Source organism: Porites lutea, chromosome 6 (assembly GCF_958299795.1).
Source record: "Porites lutea chromosome 6, jaPorLute2.1, whole genome shotgun sequence".
Classification (NCBI taxonomy): domain Eukaryota; kingdom Metazoa; phylum Cnidaria; class Anthozoa; order Scleractinia; family Poritidae; genus Porites; species Porites lutea.
The window spans coordinates 527,179-535,857 of record NC_133206.1 but is presented as its reverse complement, the minus strand read 5'-3'; the positions used below and the strand labels follow the sequence as shown (position 1 = coordinate 535,857).

Sequence of the window (8,679 nt, the reverse complement as noted above, 5' to 3'; positions counted from 1 at the left end):
ATTACATCTATTAGTCTTGAAGCCATATTCATTGTCGTCCGCGTTTAGCATTACACGATTTAATTTTTTTTGTTTACACGTATCATTAACCAGAGCTTCGCTTTTAGCCCTGGCTAAATCTATATATTATTTTTCTAGCCTGGCCGGGGAGTATATCAATTCCGTGTTTTACAAACAGACAGACAGAAACCCTGTTAGTTAAGTTATCCTGGGCATAGAAATGAAACAAATCGTTTCACCTGATTTCAATCACAGTGTGAACGTAACTATTATTTCACCTAAGTGAAAAAAATATATATATATTTGCCGTTTACCTCTGCGTTTACCTAGTAATCTGCGATCAGGCATTTTTTTTTCTTTCTTTCTTTTATTTGCTTAGTCACAAGATTGTAAAAGTAAAATTATCCAATGGATTTACGTGGAACGCTGTTGGCCTTTACTTTACCTGTAATTTACATGACTTTCAATTTTTAAGTGCGGCAAACACTTTTAGGTTTGCAACATACTAAAACCAAGTCAGGTATCTTAACGTTCTTACCAGTATAGCCTGTCGGAGCAAGTTCCAGATTGGGCGAGGAGTATTTTACCTGCATTGAAGGTGCCTAGAGAGATGGAGGTGATCCCATCACATTCTCTGCCCTCCGTGGTTTCAAACTCTGATTTTAAACGAAGACTACAAAGGGTATTGCGCTCGCGCCAAGCCGAGAAATTAGGGATCTATTCAGGGGTGGAAGTAGGGATGAGCTTGCTGCGGCCGCGGATGCAAAATGGAATAATGGATGCATTCAAGCATAATTCATCCCGTATATTTACTTTTTTATTCAATTATTATCCAATTTTTTCACAATCGTTTTATTTTTTTAAATTTTTCTATTGTTGATGGTCAATCGTTCATTGTTTACACGGGAACTTTAAAGGTTCAGGTCCTCTGAATTCCAGTTTCTATCCCGCCGCTGTATTTAGGTCCAAGGCCAGTTGTTGTCGTTAACCGATTTCCGTATCCAGGTTTCGTCCTTTGACGCCTTCCATGGCCACAATCTCTTGTTTATTTCTCCTGGTAGAAAAAATAAGTTTTTAGATTTTAAAAATACAGTTTGATAACTATATTCACTAGAATTCGCTGAAATTTCTGACATCGAAAATCAAAATACACAGAACGATTCCTTTCTGCTAGCTATCTGCTCCTCGTAAACTTTAATCACGGCATTAATTTTAGTATTTTCAACCCACTGTCGAAAAACCCAAGAATTTTGATTAAGAAGGTCATGCCTGGGATGGCCGCTAGGACCAATATTCAGAAAGGTACGCCCTAGTGCATTTGTCTTAGAAAAGGTTGAATCTTTGCCTGGTTCGGATCACCACATTGGACCTAAAACTAGTGTCGTCATCAATTAATACTTCGTGATCAATTCTTGACACTTTCATTTTTCTCTGATAGAGAGTTTTCTTTCAGTTTTAGTACTTTGGCCATCACTTTGATTATCATGTATATATAAACAATTGGTGGTAAAAAAAGTGTAAATGAACCATTTCCTCTTCTCTACTCTTTTGTTTTTCTTTTTTGACAATAATTTATTAATAACCTGTGAAAATAGGCTAATTGTAGCACGGTGGGAATATTGTTCGCTGGCTTCTCGGGCTATTAAGGGAGTCAGACAGGAAATTGTTATTGCTGGAAATCACTGCCGGTATATATTTCATACTCCTGGTATCCGTTACATGCATCATCTCTAGTGACTCCGGCGGATGTCAGTACCATGGTTTTTTTAGGTTTCTCGATCCCCCTAATAGCGCTAATCTTGACAGTAAACTTACCTTCAAACTTGCTATCTGAAATTCTTTTCTTTTCCAAAATCGATTCTCGTTTGCGGGAATTAGCAGGCATGTGGTTGTGGAGACGAAGAAAGTATGCTTCCGTTATCACAAGACTAGTGACTAACAGAATCAAGGCCGCCAGTTGCAGCTTCATCATGTAACTGTTGAAGAATAACGTAAAACAATATAGGAGTATAAAAATAAAGAAGACATAACTACAAAATGCGTTCATTGGAACCTGAATAGATTGTTAAAACGGGCTTTTTTTATTGAATTACTTGAATCAAGGGTTTGAGTTGGTTGGGGACTGAGGCTTGGTTGAACACTGACATGCCCTGGGAAATGGGATTGCATCCCTGATCAGTGAAAACGGATCAGAGGGACCCAAACAAAATCTACGCTGGGAACTGATGGGATCAGTGTACTCCCCTGGCTTCTCTTCCAGCCCCGGCCTCATCATTTACAGCTGATCTAAATGGTAGTTTGTCTGGAGTGCAAACTCAATTGAAATTCAATCGCCCGGCGATTAAACGTTAAAGCTTAACATTCGACTGTTCTATAACCTCACTGAGTTATACATCCAGTAAACGGTCTTTAACACCAGCCACCGGACCAAGGCCCACCTTTTTACTTTTATCTACCACTTTAAAGATTATTCAAATGCTGGAGCACTTCATTAAAATCCTGAAAAATGAATCTTGCATTATTTCTTTTTGTCCATTTAAACCAATTGGCTAATTTCTAGATCGTAACCACCAGTTTTCCTTTTAATTCTACGTTTCTTTCAACCGTTTGACGCGCGATGAAACCATTTACGTTTGTTTTGGCCACTCAGGTCACTGGGAATGGGCCGGGAATGGGTTGGGAGAGGAAATACGGCATTAGCCTTTTTCAGTTCAACAGTGTTCTGTCAATGAGTATAGAATGAACACCAAAACCTTGAGTAATTCTTACAGATTCAACTTTCAAAGAAACTTACCTTTGTTAGATGTATGCTCAGTCGGTTGAGGTTTGCTACACCTGAGCTCGGCACTTCGATTCTTAAAATATAATCCTTGACGTAAGTGATTTTCCTTTTTCGTGTATCTGTTAGTGGACTCTGTCAACAGCTTTTTCGAAGAATACAAACTAAATTGCTTCCATTTTCCTGCCTCTTCCATTAAGAGGGTTAAATTTGTTTGCATAATACAGGAGTTTTAACTCGTTTGTCAACAACAAAATTAATTGGAGCGGATAAAAGATGACTCATCATTTCCGAAATTTTATTTCTTAATCATTTTGTTTACGAATTAACAAACACTTGATGAATACTAACTGGAAATAGAATTTTCCATGAAATTTAATTTTTTTTGTCTTTAAATAGAGCGGGGAGACTAAAAGACTGAGCCCTTGCGTTCTGAGAGTGTTGAACAGCCAAACTGAACTATGTCAGGCTTGCGGTGAAGTGACCTCATTAAAGTTTTGTCCCGATCTGTGACTATTTAAAAAAATCTTAATTAAATAACCGCTTTAAAAGGAAAGAACCATTTAATTGCCTCAGCGGCTTGTCAATGTACCACTGATTAAATATTTTAACTTCTATTTATCTGTTAAAGTCCAGACTAAGAGTGGCTAAGCCTCATGAATTTTGAAAGTACAGCCTGAAATTAACATTTCTTCCCGGCAAGAAGCCGGGTATCATGGAGTTACAAATATAATGATAAGCTCTGAATGCATGCAGGAAATAAGGGCTTATATTTAACTCTGTCATGGTATTTAAGGGCTGTGATGCCGGTGGGACAGCCTTATTGCTGACGGGCCGATTAGTGCAGCCTCGGAGGTGGGAATAAGGCTCAGCGTTTTTTCTGAGAGGAATAAAAAAATGTTCTGATACATGTATAATCCTCATCAGTTTTGCCTTCTTTGAAAAGTTCCAATCAGGAAACGAATGAGTGAATTTAATTACTGGCAGATCGAAATGGCTGTTGAGCGTATGATTTTGGCGGTTTTTTTCTGAAGGAAAAACAAATCTTTATGGCTTCTCATCGATTTTAGCTTCTTTGAAAAGTTCTAACCAGCAAATAAATGAGCCAATCAAAGGCTAAATTTACAGACAGAGAAGATCATTTTTTTCAACCGTATTCGTTACGAAACTAGCCTGATTCTCAATCGTCCCAGATTGGATGAAAAGTGATGAGGCCGCGATCGACCTCGGCAGGACGTCTGAGAATCCACTATTATAACCGTATCTTTCTTTGGGTCCAAAGCTTGATGTACGTTCAGACTGGTGTCATCAGGGATTTTAATTCAATCCTCTTTTTATCCTAAAAAAAAAATTAAAAAATTACCCAGGCTAGAGAAGGCCGTTATGCGGTGCGCCTCGCAGTGGCGACTTCGGAGGGCGATTTTCATAGGATTTAGAAAAGAAGAGACCTTATAACACAGGCTAAATAAATGCAAAACCAGGGCAAGGAACGCCCGCGACCGCGGTACCTCCGTGGTATGGCTATTGCGTTACACATGCGCAAAGTCAGTTCTCGTCCCCAGAGCCCTTCGTTTCTTGGTCATGTGGTCTTGAAACGATGGGCTCATTACAAATTTAGCCACGGGGCTCTGGGGGCGAGATTTTACCCTCATTGTGGCTTCTCAGCATGGAGAGAGGTTTGGTAATTTTTGGTAAAATATAGTGTGTGCTTCCTTGCTCTTTTGGTTTTTCAGAACAAAGTAACAGAAAAGTATACAAACTAGAAAAGTGAACCAAGTACCTTCTCGCTCACATAGAGACTTGGCAGACTTGGCTTGTTTCTTTTTCTTTAGCCTACGAGTAACCGCACCCTTCCCCCGACAAAGAGAGGGAGCAAATTGAAGGAAATAATCAAGTAATTAAATAATAATTGAAAATGTGATATCAATAATAATGTTGGGAATATTGAGAATGCTCCAGGCCATGCCATAAACTGATAAAGACGTGGAAATAATATGATCGGTCGGTTGTTCAAACGTCACGATTTGTAATTTGTTGGATTGCATCATCTGTTTTTCGGGTGAAATCGACAACTGCGGCCGGCCGGCCGGCGAGGTCTAATGTAATTCAAATGTATTCTGCTTCTGACTGGTGTTTATATTCTTTTCACTGACAGCTCGTGACGGCGACTGCTTTTTATGAATATTGCCTTCTACAGAAAGATCTTCGGGCGATTCATCCAGAGCCACAGTGTCCGCCTAGCGAATATTTTGATTTGTCTGATCTGGGATTTAAACCGTGAGAACTTTACGAGGGCTTTTGTCACGGTCAATTCTACAAAATTGAAAAGACTCTTAAAATAGCCCAAGTCACCGATCTGACCTCGAATCACGCCATCAAATTTTGGTTGTTATATAACTGGGCGCAATCATTATCGTCAATGTCATTGTGGTGAGAGCTGTACATGGAGTAGACATTCAAGCAGTGACTCCATTGGCGGCAAGGAAAACTGAACGTCAAAACTACCACAAACCTGAATTCTACGCAATGCAGAGGTACGTATCAACTATTTTCCTGTGGCTCATTTTCCTCTTGTAATCTGGTAACACGCTAAACGGATAATTTCAGTATCCCGGGGCTTACTTTTTGCTACAGACTTCAAGCATACGATAACTCGTAACACATATTTCTAGCATTTGGAACTTGTTAATACATCTGCTCTGCTCAAGTAATATCATTCATAAGGAATAAGAAGACGTCCTTTCATAAAATGTAATTGGAAATTTTATCACCTTGGTTATATACTAGAACAATTTCGTTCAGCTGTCATTTCTAGAGCTGTGGTTGAAAGAAGGTGAGCACTGAGAAATGAACCTGCGAATGAAAAATCAAGTTTATGGAACGATTCGCAAGACAAGGAAGGTTCGCTTTTTATTATACGGTGTTCAGATAATTAGTTTCATTGCGCAGAAGCCTTTGATGTTTCTGTCCTGTCCTCGTCTGTTTATTAATCTCTCTACCGTAACATTGCGGCCGTATTTTCCCACGCTAGGATATAGTCCTACTAATAAGGCAAACAGTTGTTTAAAAACCCAAACAATATTTGCCTCAAGTCATGTATCAGCGTTGTTAATATGCGTGCTGAATTTGCGTACTTATATAGATTTTTGGGCTGTTTTTGAGCCGTAAATAACTGGCATAATGGTTATTTGATTTCAGAAATCTGAAACGCTAAATTGAACAACGTGCGATCTCGCTGACCTATGTACGGTGTAGGTCAACAAACATGCAATGACGCGCTTTTCAGTAATGATTATGGGTGCCATTTAACATGCCTAAAGGATATTACGACTTCGCACATGGAATAAATTTCTGCGTGAAATAGACCACCCTGAACTGTAGCGTGTACACGGTATTTTCCTTTGCTTTTTGAGCCAGACTCTCAGAAAACAAAAGATTCGTTTTCAATTTTGGCGACTTATTATATACCATAATCACAAATCTCAACAAAAGCCTTTTATGATTGCTAATCAAGACGCTTTACACTTCATCTTAATTAGCATGGCAGGTAACTCATTTAGGCTCCGCAACACACGTGTTTTAACTAGGCCTCTTGTCATGTCAATTTCGGAAATCCGAGGAATTCGGGAAGAATTATTAAACGGGTTAGTACCTGCTGTTCAAAACGCTGTAATCGGTTCAAGTAGAGGTTAAAGTGGATAGTAGCCCATACTACCAGTGCTAGTCCCTATTTTCGGATTTTTGATCAGTTGACACTGAATATCTTACTCGACCAGGTTTAAGCGAGTAAGCGGTACCCCTTCAACCGTCTTAAAAACCGACCTCAAACATAGAAATACAAACATCCCGAAACATTTAAATAGTTGATCCCAGTATCAGCTTTCGTCCGTAACTGATATTAAAGAATGGATTACCAAATTTCAAACTTCTGAGCCCGAAGCAAAATGGACAAAGAAGAAAACTTCTATTTGTAGTACGTCTTTTTTTTTTCGCCTAAAAGGTTTTGAGTAGTGAAAAAGGCTGGAGCAGCTAGTGCGTTACCATAACCTGTCAGGCGTTTTAGAGGGAGGGATCGAGGGCTACATACCTTACAAAGAAGGAAAGGGTTACATCATTATACATTTTCCAATTACTACGTTCGTCGTTTAATAAATTCCTCATTATTAATAAAATTTCTGGGCGAGGTTGTACTAACACCACACTCGCAGCACCCAAAATGGATAAACATCGACCTCATTTCTTTGCTTTTTCTTTCTTGCAGTCAAAAGTTGAAGGGCTCTTCCTCGACATCACGTGACTGCATGAGACAGACGCAAGAAGACTTTCAAGAGGCCGTCAATAGAAGGGACAAGGCCGAGATAAGCAGGTTATTAAAAAATGGTTTTAACATAAACGCATTAAACGAAGCTGGAGACACTCCACTGCACCAGTGCATAAGGGATGGAAAAACGGAATCCGCAAAGCTATTGGTCGAGTTCGGCGCTGACGTGAAGAGAACAAACAGAGATGGCTGGTCACCAGCTCACCTCGCAACGTCATTGGGCCACAGAGATCTTCTGCTCTATTTGATAATGCATTCCAACGACAGATAATTCCGCCGGAACAAGCAAACTCAGAACAAATGCTGACATCAGTCATTGTTCACGTGTTGTTGTGGTCGCTGGCTCCAAGGTGATATGCGACGGACACACCAATAAAAATTTTAAGTATCATAGACAACAACGTTTCTTGCGTGGTCGGCTGTATTTTGACCCGTATTTTGCGCTTGGATGATGTCGAAGTGCAACACTAAATTTGAAGGGAAATTAAAGTCACTCATCGCTGCCTTAATTTTATAATAGTGCATGAAAGTTCGCTTGAACGCCAAGACGATAATGATGTAAATTAACTGATGTTATATTTTGATCTTTTTCAGCTGCATCAGTTGGACACTAATTAGCCTTACTATCGCCTTTAAATTGCAGAACATGGCTCGTCACGCAGTCCTTCCGATCGTTGTGGACGATTGCGTGACAAAACAAATTTGTAACCTATTCGAAGCTGTCAGTTAGGGCCTCTTCTAATGAGGCCGGTTGATAAGGCTGGCCCGGTTACTGGGACCAATTCTGGGTCCACGTGAGAAATTTCTGCCCGATTTCCGAGATGATAAATGGCCGTGCTGTTGCGAAATTTGCGGAAAAAAGCAAACACAGGGAATCACAGGTTGCAAACTTCGCACCTATGACAGCTTTCTCTTTTTGCCGTATCACTTTAGTTACGTGGGATGTTAAAGATATGATATCGGCACGGTTCCTCGAAAGATGGTTAAGTTTAACCCAGGATTAAGCTAAATTTTAATGAAGGTTTTCTGGTCTAAGAACATGCAACTCGAAATACTGTTGAGCCTTCACTCCAAGGTGCGGTAGTGATAACACAAATTTTTACTCTAAGAAATACAAAGGAAGGTAAAGTACAAAAACGGAAGAAAGTTTTAATCCTGGATTAGCGCTAATTGGCCTTTCAGGAACCGGACGATGGACAAAGTAATTAAGGCGATGCCACGGGGGTCGCCCTGTTGCGAAAGCTGTGGGAAAGAATTAATCTTGGTGACTTGGCTGAAGTGTTCATGTTCATATGGCCAATATTTCGCCCAACTTACCAAGATTCCGTTTGGAAAAACCGAGCAAGCCCGGCCTACAATATGAAAACATCAAAATTTTACAAAAGATTTAGAGGTAGCGAGGTCACGGAACTGACCGGGATCATATAAAAAGACCCTTAATGACTCTGCAAATACAGCGGCGGCCTCTGATCGCTAATTGTCACGCGGGGCACGTACCGCATGACGACACCCCAGTAACGAGGATCAGCCGGCGTTATGTATCTTTCAGCCCTCCATTAAAACTCACAGTGGAACATAT

At 40.0% G+C, this 8,679-nt stretch overlaps 1 long non-coding RNA gene across 1 annotated transcript; it reads right to left on the bottom strand.

Moving 5' to 3' along the window:
- Window positions 1–808: 808 nt before the first annotated feature.
- On the bottom strand, window positions 809–2,950 carry LOC140941527 (uncharacterized). Its single transcript, XR_012166474.1, has 3 exons — window positions 2,795–2,950; window positions 1,816–1,976; window positions 809–1,054 (listed from the first exon to the last, which is right to left on the bottom strand). It is a non-coding gene; the product is annotated as an uncharacterized lncRNA (long non-coding RNA).
- Window positions 2,951–8,679: the final 5,729 nt, after the last annotated feature.